The 25,511-nt window shown below is 40.3% G+C and overlaps 1 protein-coding gene across 5 annotated transcripts in view; it reads right to left on the bottom strand.

Annotated features, from left to right (window-relative positions):
- Nucleotides 1-25,511, bottom strand: part of Inpp4b (inositol polyphosphate-4-phosphatase type II B) — a 789,563-nt gene that overhangs the window by 523,468 nt on the left and 240,584 nt on the right. For all 5 annotated transcript variants that reach the window (XM_057753361.1, XM_057753359.1, XM_057753358.1 and 2 more), the window contains exon 3: nucleotides 11,001-11,515. The gene's annotated coding sequence lies outside the window, so the exon portion shown is untranslated. The remainder of the gene's footprint in view (nucleotides 1-11,000; nucleotides 11,516-25,511) is intronic.

Below are 25,511 nucleotides of genomic sequence, written 5' to 3' on the forward strand. Positions count from 1 at the left end.
AATGTCAGCACAGGGGCACCCTACCTGAGAAGAATTGCTTAGGGAAATGCCTTTCCTGGTCTGGCTGTATAGAAATTGATGTTCCTGTAGCCATGATCCAGTAAGGCATGTCTGATATTGAGCTGGCAAAGGAGGCTGGCATCATCCATACTGGGGAGATGGGGTTACTGACAAGCAGCTTATAAGAGTTGCAGGATCATGAGTGTTGACACCAAGATTCCAGATGATGGGTATGGGCCTAAAGGGCTTGGTGCTGTGCCATTGAAAACTGGAAGTCTCCGACCTTTTTTTTTCTTTCTCTCTCTCATTTTTTTTTTTCAAGACAGGGTTTCTCCGTAGCTTTTGGTTTTTGTTTCCTGTCCTGGAACTAGCTCTTGTAGACCAGGCTGCCCTCGAACTCACAGAGATCCGCCTGCCTCTGCCTCCCGAGTGCTGGGATTAAAGGCGTGCGCCACCACCGCCCGGCCTTTTTTTCTCTTAATGTTTATCAAATGTTTACTTCTGGAATGTTCCATTTAAAACTTCTGGAACATAGTTGGCGGAGAGTAGCCTATGGAAAGCAACACCAACGGAGAAAGGAAACAGCCACATTCACCCTTTAGCAGAGGCATCCTGGGGTGGCAGAGACTTGATCCAATGTACAAACTACCCTCCTACCCCACAGAAATCTCATAAAGATATTTTGTTTTCTGTTTTGTTTTGCTTACATTATAGGAACTTGAAGCTGAGAGGCTGCTTTGAACCTCGGTAGAGACTTTTGACTTTGGACTTCTATGGAAACTTTTAAAGCTGGAAGAAATGAGTCTTGCACTATGAGATGGTCATGGACCCATAGGGTCCAGGGGCAGAATGCTACGGCTTGAGTATGAAATGTACCTCACATGCTAGCAGACACAGGCCACTAGAGATGGGCCTTCCACATTATATCCTAACTCCTTTCTGCTTCCTGATTTTTCATGATGCGAATCACCCACACGGGAAGATTGATCTCTTCTGCCCACCATAGTTTTTCTACAACTTCTAACGCGTGGTCCCAGAGACCCGCCCTCTCCTCCGCTAGGTTGTGTTTGTTAGGTGCTCTAGCCCAGTGTTGAGAAAAGCCAATGATCTCACTCCACATTTCTTTGTATCTTGCCTTTGTCACAGACAGGCAGTCATTTGTTCCTCAAAATAGCGGAAGGAAGGGGATTTTGCTCGTAAGGCAGAGCATCAAAGTACTTTAGCCTATGGATAAAAACTGAAAATTCTGTCACATATTGGCACAGACTAAAGCTACATATCTGTCTTTTTCTAAATCTGAGTGTGCCAAAACTGAACATCTGCCACCTGTACAGCTTTAAATCCTAGTCTGTGCGACCATGGGCCAGGGTAGAGGTGTACCGAAGAGGGGGAACAAGTTGAGAAGCATGTCAGTGTAGGTCATTCAAGCTGAGTCACCTGTTGAGTGAGTTTGTCTTGAGCATGGACAAGAAGATGTCTGCCACTGGCCCCTGGAGTAGAAGAGTTACCAGTGTGTCCCCAGGCCAATGGTCCCTGGAATAGAAGAGTTACCAGTGTGTCCCCAGACCACTGGCCCCTGGAATAGAAGAGTTACCAGTGCATTACCAGAGTGCTTTTCAAAATTGTCACGATTCACTTAAAATATCTCCTCAGCGAAGACTTTCAGTAGCGCTTTGTGTTGATTCTCATGTGCCCATAGTTCAAATTCCCTGACATTTTACTTACTGAGATTTGCTATGTAATGTTTATTTTGTTTGTGTAGTAGCTTCTTGCCTTTAGCATCACAGTTTCCTGAACACAAGACAGGTGACACCCATGGTGATTCACATAATGCTGACTTCATTAAATGTTCATTATAGGACTTTGTAAATGAAAACATGCAGGAAGGAAGAGGAGGGAGGGAGGGAAGGAGGGAGGGAGGGAGGGAGGGAGGGAGGGAGGGAGGGAGGGAGGGAGGGAAGGAGGCATAAGTTTAGGAGAAGTCATGAAATAGTTACTAAATACCACATGCAGTCTCAAACTATTCAACAAGAACACTGGGCTGAACAACTTTCACCTCCCAATAGTTAAACAAGAGAAACTTCCTGTGGTCTGTATTTTCCCCAAGAAGGTTTTAGCCCAGTTATTTTGATCTCATTTTATCCCAAGTCCCATTTTACTGATAAATAATACAGCATAATTATGGTAAGAGTCCAAACAAAAGGGAGAAGTAGAAGAAGGAAATAGAAAAAACTAAGAATAATTATATAATCAGTTTTCTGTAATTATAACAAATGTATGAGTTTCTCAACTTGAAAAGAGAAAATTGTTTATTTGAGCTCACAGTTTTGGAGGTATCCTCTGTAATTGGTTGGTTATTTCCTTTAGGGCCTGGGGTGAATTAGCACATCATGGCTGGATTATGTAGCAGAAGAAGCTACTTATCTTGTGATGGCCAAGGAGCTTGAAAGAAAAGAGGGACTGAGTCCAAGGAAATCCCCTCAAAGGTAAATGCAATCCCCTCAAAGGTAAATGCTCTGAATAATCTAAGTCCTGTCCTGCAGAGTCTGTCTCTCTAATGCCCCACTGTCACCCAGTCACTCCAGGTATTTGTGACCAGGCCTTTCCCCTGTGAGCTTTTGGAAACACTTATCCAAACCCACAGCAAAGAACTTTTCCTGACAGACACAGATAGCATAAATATGCAAGAAGAAAATCAAGGGAAATTTACAATGCTTTCTTTAAAACTGCAGAGCATTTGAAAACACATTCTATATTACCTTGAGAACATCAAGGCCCTGAAAGGGTTATGAGCCAACCAAGAAAAACTGCCCAAACCAGTGTTTAATACCAATTGACTTTTCCCACCATACCTCACTGCTTTCATGATGTATTTTTATTGCAGCTATAAACTTTAAAAGTTCTACTGTAAATAATAAAAGCAGAAATAAAAAACACTTCTCAGCCCCCACAGTCCTCATCAATAATATGAAATGACTGGAAGAGATAACTCGGAGAACCACTGTCAGTATTAGATGAGAGAGGAGCATAAAAGACTTAGGTCAGAAGAGGCATATTGGAAAAGCTCAATAAACAGAACTGCCACTACTATTTTTCCTATCTAATACCAGTTTCAATAAACATCTTCTCACAAAACTAGTGTGAAACCCAATGTGACAGAGTTGTGACATATGTAATGCTATGTCACAAAAGTAAATCTACACCCTTGACCCCACGGTGACAAAGCTGCTCAAATGAGTCAAGGTACCACACACAAAACAATAATTTGCACCCACATTACTTTAAGGGCTTGAAGGCTTGTCTGTGCTTTTTCATGGCTATTATAAATGTATCCAGCTATGTATTGAGAAATTTAATGCTTTGGACAACCCTGGGTCTTCCAAGAAACCACATGTAGCACAGCTGTATTTCCACTCAACACCCAGCAAAGGCTAATTCATTTTAAACAAATACTTATTGCATTTCTAATATCACCAAACACTTTCTTGTTGCTAGAGGACAGCAGTGAATAGGAAAGGAGGGGCGCCATGATTTATTAGAGCTGTGTTCTTGTGGAGGAGTGGCCTCGAATAATCGAATAAAACAGTGAAAAGGGAAGTGCTTATTCCTAGGAAATGCTGTCTACTAGGCCAAAGCATAAGCTGCTGCTATGCTTAAATAAAGAGATGTTAAATATGAAAGCTATCTTTTACCTTGACACCATGCACTCTGCTTTCTAGGTGTGGTTTCTTCAGTGTGGTTAACTCTTTCATTCCTGATAGGATTTTGGACTTTCTTATCTACATTAGAGATTCAAAATGGAAATAATATACAACAATGGATGATATCCACTGATGATGTGAACAGTGATAGATTATTGCTATGAAATGGAAATGCTGAAGCTTTTCTTTAAAAGTACATGTAAGGATATCTTCAAAGGAAAGAGAGGCACAAAAGTAGTGTTGAGAATTCATTCATGGTACTCTATCACTCCTCCACTCTCCTCTCTCTCTCTCTCTCTCTCTCTCTCTCTCTCTCTCTCTCACACACACACACATACACACACATACACACACACACACACGCACGCACCTCAATGTATTCCTTATGCTAAAAGTAGCACTCACAGTTGGTGGCCACATCCATGAGTCTCTACACAATCTGCAACTTCCTTCCCCTTATCCAATACAAAAGAAATATCACATCAAAATCCACGCCCTCATATACAGGGATCAACCCAAATAGAGCTGGAGAAATGTGATCCATGACTCTTTGGGATATTGGTAGAATACTCTGTACTGAAAATAATATATTCTATTTGCGAACCTTTTACTAAGGTATACAAAAATACACAAAAAACTTTATAATATATACATAGATCCACGAATGCATATAAAGATGAATTGAATATTAATCTTAATGACAGAAAGGTGGCACATAATTTGCAAACAGTAAATGCTGGTAAGTTCCTGTACTGTGGAGTGACAGTAGAGCTGTGACCATGGTCAGTATTCATAGAGGACCCAAAGTCAGCCAGAGTAGTATCCGAAAAGTCAAAAGTCACGTGAATTTAACAGCATTTACTCTATGTCTGCTAGCACGGTCTGCCCTGTTGTGCATATCTGCCAGCTCAGGCTGCCGTGACCTGTCTCTCTCAGTCTTGACAGCTTACACGGGCCCCTACATCTGCAGTTATCGCCTTTCCTATATGCGAAGTGTGTGTCCATCTCCAAAACTGAGCTTTCTTCCGTGCATAAAATAGATTTGTCCCTTGGCCTTCAGACTCTGCCTGTTCTTTTTTTTTCCATTACCACAGCAGCTGTAGCTCTCTGTGTCTCTGTGCACCCGATTTTCTCTTCTTATAAAGACTTTATTCTGGGTTGGGAGGCTTGCTAATGACTTCATTTCAACTTAATACCCCGGAAAGAGCCTTCTCTGAAAACAACAGTTGCGTTCTGAGATGCCAGGCCTTAGACTTCAACATAAAGGTCTACAGGGTTAGGGGAACGTGACAGTTCAGAGCTGTCATTGTTTCTGAGAAACATATCCATCAGTTTACACTCGGCCTCATCTGAAATCTGTTTAAAAGTGATTTACCCACCTTAACCTTGATCCTTGGCATTATCATGAGAAACTAACTCTCAAGCAGAAATCTTTAATTCTCTGGGCTTTCAATTCTGAGGAAATGTATTATCATGGCCTCTTGTAACTGAAAATAAAATGTCTCACAGTCTACCTCAATCAAAGAGGCAGGGTGGTGGGGAGACAAAGACTGAGCCCGCAGTGCTACAAAATCCAACCAATGTGTCAGACATTGTCCTGAAGCTGCTTCCCTTCATTTGATAAAATTGATTGGCTTGATTGATTGCCAAACAAAGTCTACATGGTTCCTAGATTCGTGGAGCCAACGTAAGAGTGGAGGAGATAGACAAAACACATAAGCAAATACATAGAGGCCACGACCGCAGTGTGAAGCACCAATACCAGTGAGTTAGGGCAGACATGTTTCTTTTACATAGGAAAGTGAAGCTGTCTTCACTGCCGGTTCTGCCTCTCTGCAGAAGCTGAATGCACCTAGTTCCAAAGCAAGTCAAAGAGATACACTTTAGTATGCTTGAGGGTAACAGAGGGTAGGAAGCGGCAGAGAGCTGGCATGAAAGGAGGCAAGCCAGTAGAGATCAGGGTGTGATGTGTTAGTAAAATCCCATCACTGGATCAACTGAGATTCAGCTATCTAACTTCACAAGCAACAATAGTTCATGTCTTTGTAGGTCAATGTGAAGACGGCATGCATCAAACAATGTTGGGTGCTCTTTCCTGTCACTGGTCTGTGCTTGGCAAACATTATCAATAGTGACTTGAGACAAGTCTGGTATCATTCTTCTGTCAATTCCTATTTTAAGCACCCATCCGGAGAGAGAATTCTAACAGAAGTTCTTGATTAAGGACCTCCAATTAAAAGAGAGAGTTAAACTGGAGAGCATGAGAGTTACAGGTTTTATATGATTCAGGTGTTAACTCTACCCCCGGGGTCTATGCTAGTGCAGGTTACATAGAACATGGTTTTATAGTTATTATATTCAAGTAGCAATAAAAGAAAAAAATGTACAGTGAAGGCCAAGTTCCATTTTTTTTCTAGAGTTGTGGAGAAGAAAGATGGGTTATGCACTCCTCTGTGTGTGTATACGCACATGCATATTTGTATGTGTGTGTGTGCATGTGTATGTGTAAGAGACAAAAGACAGAGAGAGAGATTTAAGCAAGTCACGTCAAAGTCACTTAATCCATTTCTTAGACAACCTGGGCTTCTGGGGAGGAAAACAAAGGTGTTATTTCATAGTTTATCAGGCCAGATATATCTGCAGTCGTGTGGAATATTGTCTTGTTATATGAAATTGTTCCAAGTTCAAGACATTTCCTGATTGTAAAGTATTACATGATTTATCTTCAAATCAAAAACATAATTCAGGGCTCTTCTCTCACTTTACCACTGTGAAATTTATGGGAAAATTACATCTGAAATACGTGTGGACCCTCAAGCTTAATGGGCAAAAATTACCATGTTATTACTTTGGTTCTTAAAAGAAAAAGGTCCAAAGAGAGTGGAGGAAAGACCATCTTGTAGAAGAATGCACTTGTGTTTCCTCGTTAGAGGAAGAATGCCCATATGAGAGACTGTGTTCTATGTTCCTCAGAGAGCTTCAGTGACTTCCCCTCCAGTTCAGGGCTTTACAAAGAAAAGCACTCAAGTGTGTCGGTTATAGCTCAGATTCAGCTTCGTAAGCCCTCCTGGAGATCAAGGGCAAGCAAACAGACCTCCAAGTCATTGTCAGATTAATAGGTTATTGACAGGCGTGCTATCTTTCAAATCCTCAAACTTAGTGGGTAGCCACACTCTGTGGAATTTAGGTCACTAAGAAAAAAAATCAGAGCTCCACTATTTCCATAGCTATTATTTCTAATTATCCACTTTCCTTCAGAATACCCAATAGGAAATCCTTCAAACTGCATAATAATAAATTGTTTTAAAGAATATATATTTTATGTTTGGTAGGAGTATAGATTCATTTGTAATGAGATTCTTCTAGAGTCTTAAAGTCACAAAACTGGTCCCGAGTCTTTGGCAGTTAGTGATGGTGCAGGGGACATGGGTGTTGCTTGAATGTGACTAAAGGAGGCCAGAGAGATGGCTCAGCAGTTAAAGGTACATGCTACTCGTTCTAACAACCCGGGTTCAAATCCTGGTCTCACATGGAGGATGGAGAGAATTGACTCCTGTAAGTTGTTTCTGACATCCATATTCATGTCACGACACACATGCATCCACACATGCACAAAGACAGACCTGCAATTACAATAAATACATAGATAAACAAATAAAATATTTTTTAAGTAAAATAAATGAGTGATGGTGATGGATGCGTGACAGAATGACTGCCTTCAGCAGTTGTGTTGAAATGGAAGGATACTGACCAAACTGAGGGAACATCTGCTTTAAAAGATGATACGCTACAACTGTGCATTGTGGGGCCCACGCCATGACCCCAGCAGGTTGCATCTTGTCCATACTGCCTCTCCTCCCAAATACTTTGCTCTCTCTGGGAAAGGTTAAGTGGTCTTGATCACCTCTCCACGCATTTCCCTAATCTGCAAAAAGCATAATCATCTAATGGCAAAGAAAGACATCTAATCCCAGACGACTGTAGATCATGGAAAAGCTTATGTTATAAAATTAAAACTTTGTTTTTAAAGGCCTGGGATTGGACCAATTATTCTTATTAAAGCTGCCAAGCAAAGCTACAGAGATATATGAGAAGAAAGACTGCACGGGAGAGACCATTTGTCTTATCTGGGTCGTGTTTAAGTGTGAGGAGAACCCTGGACCCCAGTGTCCCTGGAACTGTCAGTGCTAAGATCTCTGTTTGCTTCAGAAGCATTGAAGGCAGAGAGCAGATCTGAGAGATGCTAATAGCCTTGTTGGCTTATAAAGGATTTGGTTCAACGAAACGGGTGGCTGATGCCCAGCTGCAAATGGGACATTTATGTCACCACTCCAAGGCTCAGAGGACATCTTGGAAGAAAAGGCAGAAAGACTATAAGGGCCAGAGGAAGCAGGGCAGAGTTGTGGAGCCCTGAGATCTGGGCATGACCAGACTGCTGTGTTCTTGAACTCATCACGACAATAATTACCTGCATAAGCTCCCCGCAAGACTGAGCTTGTCACCAAACTGTCATGGATGATTGAGGGCCTTCTGACCCCACCTTTCCTTTAGCAGGAATTTGAGGTTAATGCTTGATGAGGAAACAAGAGAGACCTTTTCTTCAGTAAAACACGGTTAGTAAGGTGCCATGCTCGTATAGACAAACACTCACACATGTTGTTTTAAAGAACCTAATGAAATTTACCAGGTCACAAAATAAAAGGCCTTGAGAATAGAAGGGAGGCAAGTGGACAAGAGAAAGATGGCTGAGTAGTGCAAGGGCGGACAAGATGTGGCAAGGTAAGGGGCAGGGGGCTATGACTGAAGTGTGTCATATACATTTATGAAAATACCAAAATAAAATCTATGATTACACAAATTAACACACGCTGATAAAACATTAGAAAAGTCATTCTTATATGTACATTTATGAAAATACCAAAATAAAATCTATGATTACACAAATTAACACATGCTGATAAAATATTAGAAAAGTCATTCTTATAACTGAAGCAGATAGGAGGGGCTCTGCAGAAGTCTCTCATGGCAGGTTTGATGTGTGTGAAATCAAACTCTTAAAGTGAACATTCCCCTGACCACTTGCCTGTGACGGTAGCCTCACCACCTGACATCGGCCATACTAGATTCCGTGACTGCTAAGCAAAAGCCAGGAGAAAAAGCCATTCTCTCCACAGAGCCTTAGAAAGCCACGCTGACTGATTCCAGGGGAAGGAGCCTGTCACATTGCACTCGGCGCTGGGCATTTTGCTTCCTGCACATTTTGCTGATGTTCATCCAGTGTACAAAGTCATCTGGCTAGAGATTAATTACGATTTATATTGGGTTTCACATATATGATGCAGAGAACAAATTACTAAGATTGAGTCTCATTTTTCTAGTTTATTAGCTGTGTGACCTTAGCAAATCTGAACTTCTCTGGGCCCCATTTTATCATAAAAATGGATATAAGAATAATAACAGACCTCTTACTCCCAAGCATGAGATAAAATATGTGTTTCTCTGAAATTACTAGCCTTGCCAATTTTTTATTCTGAATGAGGTCATATTTATTTTGAAGCTAAGATTATAATGACTTAGAGATATTCCCTGCCTAAATGAAAAATGATCCTCTTTCAAAGATCGTGTCAATTACTTTTCAAGAGTCTAGAACAGAGACTTATTGGCTGATGTCATTCTGGCGTTCACTGTCTGCCACCACACACTGTCCTGCTGACCCATCCCTGCTGGGACACGAAGCCCCTACCCCGCATCTACAGAAGGAGACTGTGAAAAGGTTTTGTCATGTGCGGAGTTCACAGATGTGTGTGAAGCTGCTGCCAGGAGATGGAGCCGAGCTGGCTCAGTCCTAGACAGGGAAAGTGCCCTTCCCTGCGCCCGACTGGACTCATAGAGACAGAGGACCTGTGTCAGCCTCTCACCGGCCACCCAAGCTCTGCAGTCCCCTGAAAGAACATTTTGAGTCATCCTTCCCTTCCCACAGGGATCAAGCCAGTTCAAAGAGCTTGTGGAGATTTGGCACGCTGTGATTCCTTCCAGCCATTGTCATCTGTCTCCCATCCTTTGTATCAAACAACGTGTCTGAAGGGTTTGCAGACTTCCGACACTGTGCAGAGAGCAGCAAAAGCATGGCTGGAGACAGACCCTGCTGAGGACGCGAGGTAGGCGGGAGCAGCTCCCGAGGCCCATTCGACTACATTGATTGAAAGGCCTGTTTATGTGTGGATTACTCATCTATTAATGCTTTCACTCAGGCAGCTTTTGAAATGAGACTTGTAGAGTGGAATCAAGAAATAAATAACATTGTTTCCCTCAAAGAAGTTCCCACATCGACGTTATCGGGTGTCCCGTTCTGAACTGCAGAAGATCCCATCTCCTGTTTGCTTCCTTTCTGCATCGTATTATTTCATAGTAAATAGTTCTATGTGATCAATCCTAGCACTTGGACCTCAGGTTAAAACTTCTTGTTTCCCCCTTTATTCTGTCATAGAACCCTGCAGCAGAGACCAGAGTAATGTTCCATCCTCTCCCTTCTCTATCTAGATCCCTGCCTCTTCCTTCCCCTTTTCCTCTCTCCCTCCCTCTCTCCCCGCTCTATGTTTGGATGAATACATGTAACCATACAGGTACACATGTGCATGTGTGTGAGTGTGAAGGCCAAAGGTCAATTTCAGAAGCCATCCCTCAGACTGTGCCCACCTCGTGCTTTTAGACAGGGTCTCTGACTGAGAGATGGCCGGCTTGCTAGACTGGCTGTGCTGTGATCCCTGAGGATCTGCTGTGTCTGCCTCCCTGTGTTAGGATCCTCAGTGTTCCACCATGCCAGACGTTTTCTTCATGGTTTCCTGGGATCAAAATTAGGTCCTCATGTGTTTCAGTATTCCAGTAAATTGAAGTACTTTTTACTCAGTGAAGAGGCAACATGAGATTGCTGGAGTGTGTAGATGAAGAAGTGTTCTGAAAAGAGGGATTGAGAGTGAGGCATGAGGGTGTGCACTCATCAGCCAGCACTGTACTTGAAGGGTCTCAGTAAAGAATGTTAACAAAGGCTAGGACCTCCAAACGGCTCAGCTGTGAGACACAGGTGTGAGATGTGGGGAACAGACAGAGGCACCGTGAGAAGTGAGAGCAGAGGCCACATCAGGCCTTGAACCCTGCTCTCAAAGGGAGAGAGGTTTGATGGCAATCGTATGAGACATGGCAAATCAGTTTGTAGACATTTGTACTGAGTAGGACAACTCTTTCACCACCATGCATTTGTTCATTTTATAGAAAAAAAATTGGTTAATACACAAAACTCACCGTTTTTGTTGTTTGCCTCAGGTGTACAGCTATGGTGCTGATCTGGGTCAGAGCACGGTGACTCCTCAGGTGACAGCAGTGGTGTTGGTCAGAGCACAGTTACTCCTCAGGTGACAGGAGCGGTGCTGGTCAAAACACGGTGACTCCTCAGGTGACAGCAGCGGTGTTGGTCTCAGTCAGAACACGGTGACTCCTCGGGTGACAGCAGTGGTGTTGGTCAGAGCACAGTGTCTCCTCAGGTGACAGGAGCGGTGCTGGTCAAAACATGGTGACTCCTCAGGTGACAGCAGCAGTGTTGGTCTTGGTCAGAGCACAGAGGCTCCTTGGATAACAGCAGTTGTGTTGGTCAGAACACGGTGACTCCTCAGGGGACAACAGTGGTGTTGGCCTCAATCAGAACACGGTGATTCCTCAGGGGACAGCAGTGGTGTTGGCCTCAATCAGAGCACGGTGACTCCTCGGGTGACAACACTGGTGTTGATCAGTCAGAGCACGGTGATTTTTTTTAAATTATGCTGAAAAATTGAAACTCACTTAGAAATGAAATTTTGCTTTTAGATCAGTCCTAATCCTATTAAAGACATTTAATAAATAGTTAACAACCTTCTAAAATGTAGAGGTAGGGCACCCAATCTTGATTTGCCCTGTAGTCAGACTGATGAATATCTTAAACATCACCATAGGACCTTCATCCAGCAACAGATGGAAACAAAGGCAGAGACCCACATCAGAGCACTGGACTGAGCTCCCAAAGTTCAGTTGAAGATTGGAAGGAACAAGAATGCAAAGAGGTCAAGGCCGTGATGGGTTCACCCACTGAAACAATTTATCCAAGCTAATAGGAGCTCACCAACTCCAGCCGAACTGGGAAGAAACAAGCATAGGACCAAACTAGTCCCTCTGAATGTGGTTGACAGTGCATGGCTGGGGCAGATGGAGGGGCCACTGGCAGTGGCACCAGGATTTATCACTACTGCATGAACTAGCTTTTTGTGTTCCTATTCTCTTTGAATAGATACCTTGCTCAGCTTAGATATAGTAGGGAAGGCCTTGGACCTTCCCCAAAGCAATGTGCCTTACCCTCTCTAAGGATTGGATTGGGGGAAGGGTGTGTGGAGGAAATGGAATGAGGGGAGGGAGTGGGAACTTAGATTGGTATCTTTTTTAAAAAATCTAATAAATAAAAAATAGTTATTTTGTAAAAGAAAGAAGAAGAGTGAAACTGGGAATTTTAGCGAAGTAGGAGCAGGAGGAAATATTTAGTGGCATTTCCTTTGTATTTTAATAAATAAAGCTTGCCTGAAGATCAGAAAAGTAAAACAGTCACACTGGCCAGCTTCACAGGCCAGGCAGCAATGACACACACTTTTAATCCAAGTAGTCACACTAGTTTGCCATAGAAACCAGGTGGTGCAAGCCCTTAATCTCAGAACTAGAGATTATAAAATGGGAGGAGACAGCACTCAATCTCAGTCTCATTCCGAGATTCCTGGAGGTAGTGTCACCATTTTCAAACTGAGGTTGAGGTAAGAGCCAATGGCTGGCTGCTTCGCTTTTCTGGTCTTCAGGTTGAATTCCCCCCCCCCCCCCAAAAAAAAAACCTAAAAATAAAGTACCGCATCCCAATGACTTAAATGTTTTCTGTTATCAAATATTTAAGGGATAAATGATATAATCTTTAACAATAACTTCTATAAAATAAAAACAAAGGACTATGTCCTTATTGTATTAAAATAGCATTATTTTAACATAAAACTAGATCAAAACTTTAAAAAGGTAAACCACAAATTAATAACTATTATGAACATGGGTGTAGAAATCCTCAACAGAAAGGAAGCCAATCAGTTCATTTGCGAGCTTAGTGGAACCCTGGAAAAGAGATTGCTCCAATACTGAGGGGAACTGGGAGGGGACCTAAGAGCCTGTGAGCTCCGTGGAACTCTGAAACACAGCTTGCTCCAATACTGGGGAGACCTAAGAGACAGCCATAGCAAGGATTGGACCAAAACACCAGACACTGCCAGCCTCATTTGAAGGAAGAGATGGGTAGGCACCAATGAAAGACTTCCTCTAATATTCTAAAAAGCAACATGGTAACACCAAAACCCAGCGGACACACAAATGGAAGAGTGGATCATCCTAACCCAGAAGAATTAGAAGAAAATGACTTTAGACATAACTTTATAAAAATTATGGAGGTTTTAAAGACAAAGTAAAAACAAACAAACAAACAAACAAACAAAAAAAAAAACAAAAAAAACCTCCCTAAAGGATGTTGTGATAGGAGCGGTGGGCTATGTTCCCATCCAGCTCCGCATGGCTAGCTTTCCCTAAATAATTACACGGAAACTGTATTCTTTTAAACACTGCTTGGCCCATTAGTTTTAGCCTCTTATTGGCTAGCTCTTACACATTGATATAACTCATATTTAATATTCTGTGTAGCACCACGAGCTGGCTTACCAGGAAAGATCTTAACCTGTGTCTGTCTGGAGTGGGAGAATCATGGCGACTCACTGACTCGGCTTTTTTATCCCAGCATTTTGTTTTGTCTACTCTGCCCACCTAAGGGTTGGCCTATCAAATGGGCCTAGGCAGTTTTTTTTATTAATTAACCAATGAAAGCAACAGATAGAAAGATGACCCTCCTCCATCAAAAGGAATGGAAGAGAAGACAAACAAAAGTTGGAAGAAATTAATAAATCACTCAAAGAAACCGAAGAAATCCAATCAAACAGGTGAAGGAAACAGTACAAGATTTGAAGACTGAAATAGAGATAATAAAGAAAACACAAACTGAGGGAATTCTGAATATGAAAAATCTGGGTAAGTGAACAGGAACTACAGAGACAAGTATAACCAACAGAATACAGAAGATAGAAGAATCTCAGGCACTAAAGATACTATAGAGGAAACAGACTCATTGGTCAAAGAAAACACTAAATAGAACAAATTCTTAACACAAAACATTCAGGAAATCTGGGACACCATGAAAAGACCAAACCTAAGAATGATAGGGGTAGAAGAAGGAAAAGAACTCCAGCTCAAAGGCATAAAAAATATATTCAACAAAATTATAGAAGAAAACTTTCCCAACCTAAAGAAGGATATCCCTATGAATGTACAAGAAGCTTATAGAACATCAAATAGACTGGATCAAAAAAAAAACCCTCACCATATAATAATCAAAACACAAAACATACAGAATATAGGAAGAATATTAAGAGCTGCAAAGGAAAAAAGTCAAGTAACATATGAAGGTAAACCTATCAGAATTACACCTGACTTCTCAATGGAAACCATGAATGCCAGAAGGTCTTGGATTGATGTGCTGTAGACACTATGAAACCATGGATGTAAGCCCAGACTATTATGCCCAGCATAGCTTTCATTCAACATCGATGAGAAAACAAGATATTCCATGATAAAAAACAGATTTAAAGAATACATATCCACAAACCCAGCCTAACAGAAAGTACTAGAAGGTAAACCTCAACCCAAGGAAGCTAATTACACTCACAATAACACAGACATCTAATAACCCCCCTCCAGTATAACCCAAAGAAGGGAAACACACAAACACTACTACCGAAAAATAACCGGAGTTAACAACCACTGGTTATTAATATGGCTTAATATCAATGTACTCAATTCACCTATAAAAAGACACAGGTTAAGAGAATGGATATGAAAATAGGATCCAGTCTTCTGTTGTTTACAAGAAACACACCTCAAACTCAAAGACAGACACTACCTCAGATTAAAGGGTTGGGAAAAGGTTTTCCATCAAATGAACCTAAGAAACAAGCAGGTGTGGGGTTATCCTAATATCTAACAAAATTGATTTCAAACTAAAATCAATCAGAAGAGATGGAGAAAGACACTTTGTACTCATGACAGGAATAATTCATCAAGATGAAATCTCAATCCTGACTATCTATGCCCCTAATACAAGAGCACCCACATATGTAAAAGAAACATTACCAAAACTTAAATCACACATCAAACCCCACACACTAATAGTCAGAGATTTCAACACTCCTCTTTCACCAATGGACAGGTCAACCAGACATAAACTTAACAGAGAAATAAGAGAACTAACAGATGTAATGAATCAAATGGACTTAGCAGACATCTATAGAACATTCCACTCAAACAAAAAAGAATATATCTTCTTCTCAGCATCTCATGGAACCTTCTCTAAAATTGATTACATACTCAGTAATAAAGCAAACATCCACAGATACAAAATTTTTGGAGTAACCCCCTGTGTCTTATCGGATCACCATGGATTAAAGTTAGAACTTAACAAAAATACTACCCAGAAAGCCTACAAACTCATGGAAACTGAACAGTCACCCCCGGGTCAGGAAAGAAATAGAGAAAGATATTAAAGTCTTCCTTGAATTCAACGAAAATGAAAGCACAACATATCCAAACCTATGGGACACCTTGAAAGCAGTGCTAAGAGAAAAGTTCATAGCACTAAGTGCCCACACAAAGAAAATGAAGAAAGCTCACATTAGCAATTTAAAAGCACACCTGAAAGCTCTAGAAAAAAAGAAGAAGACTCACCCAGGAGGAGTAGAAGACAAGAAATAATCAAATTGAGGGCTGAATTCAACAAAATAGAAACACAGAAAACAATACAAAGAATAAATGAAACAAAGAGCTGGTTCTTTGAGAAAATCAACAAGATTGACAAACCCCTATCCAAACTAATCAAAACATGAAGAGAGAACATCCAAATTAACAAAATCAGAAATGAAAAAGGGGACATAACAACATACACTGAGGAAACTCAGAGAATCATTAGGTTTTACTACAAAAACGCATACTCTATAAAATTGGAAAATGTAAAAGAAATGGACAATTTTTTAGATATATACCATATACCAAAATTAAATCAAGACCAAATGAGCAATTTAAATAGACCTATAAACTGCAAGGAAATAGAAGCTCTCATCAAAAACTTCCCAACCAAAAAAAGCCCAGGGCTGGATGGTTTTAGTGAAGAATTCTACCAAAACTTTCAAGAAGAGCTAATACCTATACTCCTCAAAGTCTCAAAGTGTTCCACATAATAGGAACAGAAGGGTCACTGACAAACTCTTTTTATGAGGCTACAGTTACCCCGATACCAAAACTGCACAAAGACTCAACTAAAAAAGAGTATTACAGACCAATCTCACTCATGAACATTGATGCAAAATTTTTCAATAAAATACTGGCAAACTGAATTCAAGAACACATCAAAAGAATTATCCATCATGTTCAAGTAGGCTTCATACCAGAGATGCAGGGCTGGTTCAACATACAAAAATCATCAATGCAATCCATCATTTAAATAAATTGAAAGAAAAAAACGATATCATCATTTCATTAGATGCTGAAAAAGCATTTGACAAAATCCAACATCCCTTGGAGAGATCAGGGATACAATGTACTTATCTAAATATAATAAAATGTAATATACAGCAAGCTGACAACCAACATCAAATTAAATGGAGAGACACTCAAAGCGATTCCACTAAAATTAGAAAGAAGACAAGGCTGTCCACTCTCTCCATATCTTCTCAACAAAGTTTTTGAAGTTTTAGCAAAAGCAATAAGACAACAAAAAAGATCAAGGGGATTCCAATTGGAAAAAAAGAAGTCAAACTTTCATTATTTGCAGATGATATGATAATGTACTTAAGTGACCCCAAGAACTCTACCACAAAACTCCTATAGCTGATAAATTCCTTCAGTGATGTGGCAGGATACAAGATCAACTTAAAAAGAATCAGTATCCTTCCTATACATAAATGATAAAGAAGCTAAGAGGGAAATCAGAGAAACATCATCTTTCACAAAAGCCACAAAAGGATAAAGTATCTTGGGGTAACACTAACCAAGGAAGTGAAAGACCTATTTGACAAGAACTTTAAGTTTTTGAGAAAATAAATTGAAGAAGATATCAGAAAATGGAATTATCTTCCATGTTCTTAGATAGGAAGGATGAACATAGTAAAAATGGCAAAATCTTACCAAAATCAATCTATAGATTCAATGCAATCCCCATCAAAATCCCAATACCATTCTTCACAGACCTTGAAAGAATAATAATCAACTTCATGTGGAAAAACAAAAGCCCAGGATAGCCAAAACAATCCTATACAATAAAGGAACTTGTGGAGGCATCACCATTCCTGACATTAAGCTCTATTACAGAGCTACAGTAATCAAAACAGCTTGGTATTGCCATAAAAATAGAGATGTTGACCAATGGAATCAAATTGAAGACCTGGATATTAATCCACAAACCTATTATACAATGGAAAAAAGAAAACATCTTCAACAAATGGCCCTGGCATAACTGGATGTCAACGTGTAAAAGAATGAAAATAGATCTATATCTCTCACCATGCACAAAAGTCAAGTCCAAATGAATTAAAAAACCTCAATATAAATCTGACCACACTGAACCTGATAGAAGAGAAAGTGAGAAGTAGCCTTCAATGCATGGGCACAGGAGACCACTTCCTAAATATAATACCAGAGCAAAAATAAATAAATAAATAAGTAAGACCTCCTGAAACTGAGAAGCTTCTGTAAAGCAAAGGACACTGTTGTTAAGACAAAAAGGCAGCCTACTGAATGGGAGAAGATCTTCACCAATCCCACATCAGACAAAGGACTTATCTTCAAATATATAAAGAACTCAAGAAATTAGACATTAAAATTCTAAATAACCCAATTAAAAAGGGTGTACTGAACTAAACATAGAATTCTCAACAGAAGAATTTCAAATGGCCAAAAGATACTTAAAGACAAAACAACTCTGAGATACCATCTTATACCTGTCAGAATAGCTAAGATCAAAAACACCAATGATAGCTTATGCTGGAGAGGATGTGGAGTAAGGGGAGCATTCATCCATTGCTGGTGGGAATGCAAACTTGTACAACCACTTTGGAAATCAGTATGGTGGTTTCTCAGAAAATTGGGAATCAACCTATTTCAGGATCTAGCAATACCACTCTTGAGAATATACCCAAAAGATGCTCAATCATACTACAAAAGCATGTGTTCAACTATGTTCATAGTAGTATTATTTGTAATAGCCAGAACCTGGAAACAACCTTGATGCATCTCAACTGAAGAATGGTTAAAGAAAGTGTGGCACATTTACACATTAGAGTACTACTCAGCTATAAAAAACAATGACATAATAAATTTTGCATGCAAATGGATGGAATTAGAAAACACTATCCTTACTGAGGTATCCCAGATCCCACAAAATGAATACGGTATGTACTCACTTATAATGGATACTAGCCATAAACAAGGACATTGAGCCTACAGTACATGATCCTAGAGAAGCTAAGTAATAAGGTGAACCCAAAGAAAAACATATATAGATCCCCCTGGGAATTGGAAACAGACAAAATCACCTGACAAAATTGAGGGTATGGTGGCAGGGGGTAAAAGGAAGGGGAGAAGGAAGGGTTGAGGAGATCTTGTGGGAATGGGATAGTTGAGATGGAGAAAGGACAAATATGAAAACAAGGAAAGAGAAATCTTGATTGAGGGAGCCATTATGGGCTTAGCAAGGAACCTGGCTGTAAAAAAATTCCCAGGAATCGACAAGGGTGACCCCAGCTAAGACCCTAAGCAATAGAGGAGAGGGTGCCCTGAACTGGCCTTGCCTTGTAGTCAGATTGATGATTATCTTAAATATCACCATAGAACCTTCATCCAACAACAAATGGAAACAGAGGCAGAGAACCACATCAGAGAACTGGACTGAGCTTCCAAGGTCCAGTTGAAGAGTGGAAGGAGTGAGAGTATGAGCAAGGAAGTCAAGACCATGAGAAGTTCACCCACTGAGTCAGTTTGCCTGAGCTAATGGGAGCTCACTAACTACAACTGGACTGGGAATGAATGAGCATGGGATCAGACTAGTCCCTTTGAATGTGGTTGACAGTTGGGGAAAACTGAGAAGCCAATGATAATGGCATTGAGATTTGTATCTACTGCATGTACTGTCTTTTGGGGATCCTATTCTATTTGGATGTATACCTTGCTCAACCTAGATGTAGTAGGAAGGGCCTTGGACTTGCCACAGTGCCCTGCCTGTGGGAGGGTGTGTGGAAGGAGTGAGAAGAGGGGAGGGACTGGAAATTTGGATTGGTATTTTGGTAAAGGAATAAAATGATAAGGAGAAAATAAAAAACAGAAAACCAAAAATAACATTAGTGACATTTCAACATAAGTTTGAGGTATTATTTTTAAAATGAGTTTCCTGAAACCTAATTTGTATACTATTAGCAAAGAAATAAAATTATTACAGTCATAAAAAGGAAACTAAAAAGAAAGGAAGCCAATCATACCCAACTATACAGAGAAGGAATTATAGCTGGAGGGCAAATGAGATTCGTGCCAGTTTTTCACATCTTGCTCAACACTTGAAAATCAATGTAACCTGTCATAGCAACACAAGTCTAAGATAAAAAGCAATCTTGCCAACTGTTGTGAGTGCACCACCCAATCCAGAGACAGCACTTTGGTGACATCCCATAGGTGCTCTGGAATACAACCTTCAGCTGACATGTTGTGATTAAGGGTAAGAAGATACTGTTCCTTTAAGATAAGACAAAGGGAAGAGCAGCCTCTTATAATTCTGACTCACCTTCTTTCCGGGAGTTCCTGCCTTAAGACAGGAGTGAAGGGGTGTGTGTGTGTGTGTGTGTGTGTGTGTGTGTGTGTGTATACGTGCACACACACATGTATATATTGAGGAGTTGGTTAGTTTATTGTTGTTATTTAAATTAAAATTTTTAGTATATTTAGAAAATATCAAAGAGTCAAAAATGACACCAAAATATTAAGGAGTTGGTTAGTTTATTGTTGTTATTTAAATTAAAATTTTTAGTATATTTAGAAAATATCAAAGAGTCAAAAATGACACCAAAATATTAGAATAACAATAAGGAATTACATCAGGACCAGGATACAAGCTCCTGCACATAAACAATTTCTTTGCAACTAGCAATTAAATTTCCAGCTAAAAACAAAGGCAGTTATAATGGAACAAAATAAAACATATATGAAATATTTACAGGCTTGAGATGCATATGTCTGAAAATATTTGGTGAAACAAAATATCAGATTCAAATAAATAGAGATGTTTCATGTTCATGAATTGAAAGGTTATCAAGATTTTAATTCTTTCCAAATTAACTTATATACTTAACAAAATCTCATAAATACCTCAATAATCTATGTGATCGATAGCAGCACACTGACTCAAATGTTTCTGAGCAACAGCTAAAGTTTGTGTAGAATAGTCAATGTAATACTGAAAAATAGGAGCAGAGTTAAAAGCTCACTAGAAACGGAATTTTACAATACTCATATATCCATGAAAGGCACTGAATAAATAGTTGGCCACCTTCTTTTAAAACCCAGTGCTAAACTACAGGGCATTAGTCATAGTTCAGTTGCTGAGAATTTGCTGTGTTTAAAAACCTGGCTCCGAATTCGTTATAACCTGGAGCTCCTGTTTTCTGTTGAAACATTTGTAGGTTTGCATTCCACATCCAGGTTTACTACACAAGAAGAGGGAGGGGAAACTGTGGTCAGTTTGTAAAATACATGAAAAATTAATTAATAAAAAAGATTGTGTCCAATCTTTTTAAAACAGGAAACTCTCTCTTTGTCTCATAGCTTCAAAAGTTGAAGTTCATGGCCAGTTGCCCTGAACTAGATGCTTTAGGCTCAAGTAGGGTTGAACATCATAGTAATGGAGGCATACAACCCAAGAGGCTGCTCACCTCCTGGGGGTCAGGAAGTAGATAATAGAACTGAGGGTAAGACTGTGCTCACAGGCTTCCTCCTCCTCTTCCGCATTCCACTCTGGCCACGCCTCTCAGATACTGCTGGACACATTCGGGGTAGCCCTTTTCCTTCATTATTCTCCCGGAATGTCAGTCTTGTCTAGAAATGTCTCAAAGACCTTACTAGAAACTCAAAGGCGTTCTTCAGTCTAATTTCATTGACAAATATATGTTGTTTCACATGTATCACCTACAATAGCTGCCCTTAAGCAACAGCTTCGGCCACAAGGGCCACAGCCTGAGGGGATTCTGTTCCCTCAGGCAACAACCATTTCAAAGCCAAGGGAAACTTTATCAAAACCTAAAGAACTCACAATTCAAGGTTTGAGGTGGAATTATGCTTGCTCAGAGAGACTGAATAGCAAGTCACTAACCTTCTCTCTTTGCTGGTATCTTCCAAACCACCCAGCATCCTCTATCTGCCCCCACTTAAAAACTCATGCTACACGTGGTTCCTCCTTACTGCTTCCTGTCAGCTACTTGCTGACCAGTATCCTGCTCGCAGATTAATTTTATTTAATCAAACCCATCTTTAAACTCTTAACAAAAGCAGTAGGAAAAAAATGCAAGACACTTTAAAAATAATATTCCTCAACAATTATAAATCAAAATCAACAATTGCACAGAGTGATCAATAATACTTAATGACAAAGGACTCATAAAAAAAAAGTGAATGTAACTGAGCAGAGAGCCCAGGGACAGAATCACATGAACACTACTGACTCATCTTGAACAAAGAATTAAAGGCGATTCAATAGAGAAGGCACAGGCTTTTCAGCAATGTGCCAGAACACATGTGCATCCGTATGCACAAAAGAAACCGGTACAGCCTCACACCTGTGGCATACCTAAATGCAAACCTGAACATTGACGCCAAACTCCAGAAGTCTCACAAGAAACCCTGGGGAAAGGACTAGGTGACCTTGAACCTGGTGATGGGTTTTGAGAAACAGCAACAGTACAATCTCTGGAGGAAAATGAGACGACTAGACCTTGCTAAATTCAAACTTTCTCTGTAAAACCCATGGAAAGAGCTCAAAACATGAGTTACAGGAAAGAAGAAAAACTTTCTGATGTATACCCAGAACATAAAAGAACTATCTTTAAAGTTAGATATAAGTAAAACTTCAGAATTAAAAATAGGCTGAATATCTGCAGATACCTCACTAAATACAACAAACTGCTGGCAAATCATACACGAAAAAATGACCAAAATAAATTTTCATTAAGGAATACAACTTACAGAAAAATGAAATATCGCTGCATTCCAACATGATAGTGAAGATGTATTGGTACTAATGCTGATTGCAGTAAAGACGCAGGCCAACAGGAACACTAATTACTTGCTGAGGAGAGTACAAGGTGAACCACTGATCTGGAAGGTAAGTTGAAAGTTTGCTATGTGACTAAAGATAGTTTTATCATACAACCTAGAGACACTTACCAAACTGATGTGAGAAGTTGTGTTTACCCAGAAACTGACTAAGAGGTTTTTGTACTGAGCATAATCAATCACCCACACTGGAATAAATTAAAATGTATTTCAGTAGGAGAATAAACTAGAGCACTTAGAATACAAAATAAAACATTATTTAGTAATATGAAAAGGTTTAATTATTAGGTAAATCAAGAGAACGATTGACAATTGGAAGGGGCCCATCTGAAAAACTTATATATGATATTCTGGAGACGATAAAACTATACTATTAGTCAAAGCCAGAAGTGCTTGAGGTGGGCTGGAGAGATGGCTCAGAGGTTAAGAGCACTGACTGTTCTTCCAAAGGTCCTGAGATCAATTCCTAGCAACCATATGGTGGCTCACAACCATCTGTAATGGGGTCTGGTGCCCTCTTCTGGCCTGCAGACATACACACAGACAGAATATTGTATACATAATAAATAAATAAATAAATAAATAAATAAATAAATAAATAAATAAATTTTAGAAAAAAAAAACCAGACGTGCTTGAGGCAAGGGTGGAAGACTGACTAGGTGGAGCATGGGCTATCGCTAGAGGAGTGAAACTATTTGATAGAAAACCATCGCAATGGGCATGCTATACTATGTCCTTCTCAGAATCCACACTACTTCACAAGCCAAACTTTGCATGCAGATATGTTGTGAAATCAAGTAGGACACTGAGGAGTCTGGAGGTTAATACAGAATATAAAAGAGATCTAGAGGAGTCTAATTTCTCTGTGTGAACAATGCTCTCCCCAGCTGCTCAGTGAAGTAGAGAGAACTCAAGCTAGTCAAACTGACAGAAAGTCCAAGACCAGACATGGTGATGTTCTTTTTAATAATGGTGGAATAAACACAGATGTATGAATTGAATTACTTAAACTAAATGTATTTTCTAAAGTTTGATGTGTAGAGTTCTTACTTTTACTGCAGGCCATCAGATATAAATAGAAGCACTGGTGTCATCCCAGATATCATGGGATAAATTTGACCATGAACAAATGGGGACCCGGCCATACAGAGGCTCCTTGTTCTGACACCTTCCATCAGCAGACTTGACATTCTGGCCACCTAGCATCATTTTCTGTGTTACAATTTTCTTATCTTGTTTATAAAATGCTATGGTAGTTTTTAAAATACTTATTCTTTTAACAATTTTATTCTTATAGAGTCAGAGGCATTCTGATCCACACTTCACCCATATTTTCTCCCCATCTCTCCACTGAATCCCTCTCCCAATAATCCTCCATTTACCCATCTTCACACTGAACCCATCTCTTCCAATAATCCTTCATCTCCCCATATTTCTATTGAACCCTTCTCCCAACAATCCTCCATCTCCCCATCTTCCCACTGAACCACTCTCCAAACAATCCTCCATATCCCCATCTTCCCACTGAACCCCTCTCTCAATAATCCTCCATCTCCTCATCTTCCCACTGAACCTCTCTTCCAACAATCCTCCATCTCCCCATCTTTCCACTGAACCCCTCTCCCAACAATCCTCCATCTCCCCATCTTCCCACTGAACCCCTCTCTCAATAATCCTCCATCTCCCCATCTTTCCACTGAACCTCTCATCCAACAATCCTCCATCTCCCCATCTTTCCACTGAACCTCTCTTCCAACAATCCTCCATCTCCCCATCTTTCCACTGAACCTCTCTTCCAACAATCCTCCATCTCCTCATCTTTCCACTGAACCTCTCTTCCAACAATCCTCCATCTCCCCATCTTCCCACTGAACCCCTCTCCCAACAATCCTCCATCTCCCCATCTTCCCACTGAACCCCTCTTCCAACAATCCTCCATCTCCCCATCTTCCCACTGAACCCCTCTTCCAACAATCCTCCATCTCCCCATCTTCCCACTGAACCCCTCTCCCAACAATCCTCCATCTCCCCATCTTCCCACTGAACCCCTCTTCCAACAATCCTCCATCTCCCCATCTTCCCACTGAACCCCTCTTCCAACAATCCTCCATCTCCCCATCTTCCCACTGAACCCCTCTCCCAACAATCCTCCATCTCCCCATCTTCCCACTACAACCTCTTATCCCAACAGTCTTCCTTCTACTTTGATGCCTTTGTTTTTTTAACCTGTTGAGTTTAACTGAGGCTGGTTGCCTGAACACGAATGGAAAATTAACATTTGTTTGAGAAAATGTCCTTAAATCCCAGGCTATCTGCCATGTGATTCTGCTATTTATTTGATTTCTGTTCCCTGGATGTGAAAAAGTCTTATAACCGGTTTTTGAACAAAGATATGTGGGAAATGGGATGCTATGTAACATGAATCTGGGTCCAACTGCCATGCTTCCCTGAGAAAATGTTCATTAAAAGATGCCTCAGCACCTGGGCCAGTCATGTGGTAGAGGTCAGACCCCACTGACCACAGCTCATGCAGAAGTGAGAAGAACAAGTTTTGGGCTCTTTTTTTTTTTTTTTTTTTTTTTTAAATTCATCCAACGGTAACTGAAACAAATGCTTAAAACCAATCATTTCCCTTTCTATCTTTACTGTCAATTGAATAATTACAATAAAAGCATTTGGTATTTATTTAGGATGTAAGCTTTTTAAACCACGCTGGTTGTAAAACCACCCTAATCTTCAATAAATGGCCTGTCTGCCCTCACTGAAATGATCAGTTCCACCCTGACCATTACTTCCGGACACCAGTGAACTATGAGCTCCGCAGAAAGGAAAAGGCGGTGTTTCTTACCTTTTGTTCTGGTCTCTAAAGCTGTGGTAACTCATTTGTGGTCAAAAAGAAAATCGTTTTCTTTGTCCTGCAAGTCACAGCTCATTCATTAAAAGAAGACTAACAGACTAAAGGGCAGGTGACTCACATGCTGTCACTGGGTCTTCAAGATGTCAGACATGATACTGGGAGAAATGAAAGCCAACAGTAAGAGAGGGGACCTGCATTCTACTTTGGGGTGTAAATGAAAATCAAGCTCATAGGATTTTCTGCTTATTTTTATCTACCTTAATATTCAAAGAAGAGGCTCTTGTTTCTTCAAAGGGATTTCTCCAGATCCACACCAAGCACATTCTATGTCTGTGCACAGGAGGAACAGAGTACTAAGAGGGACATTGTGACATCAGTGCACACACCTGCCACAGGTCAGCTTTAAAGAGTTCTCAGACGCTTCTCAGACAAAGTCAGA

Source organism: Chionomys nivalis, chromosome 21 (assembly GCF_950005125.1).
Source record: "Chionomys nivalis chromosome 21, mChiNiv1.1, whole genome shotgun sequence".
Taxonomy (NCBI): Eukaryota; Metazoa; Chordata; class Mammalia; order Rodentia; family Cricetidae; genus Chionomys; species Chionomys nivalis.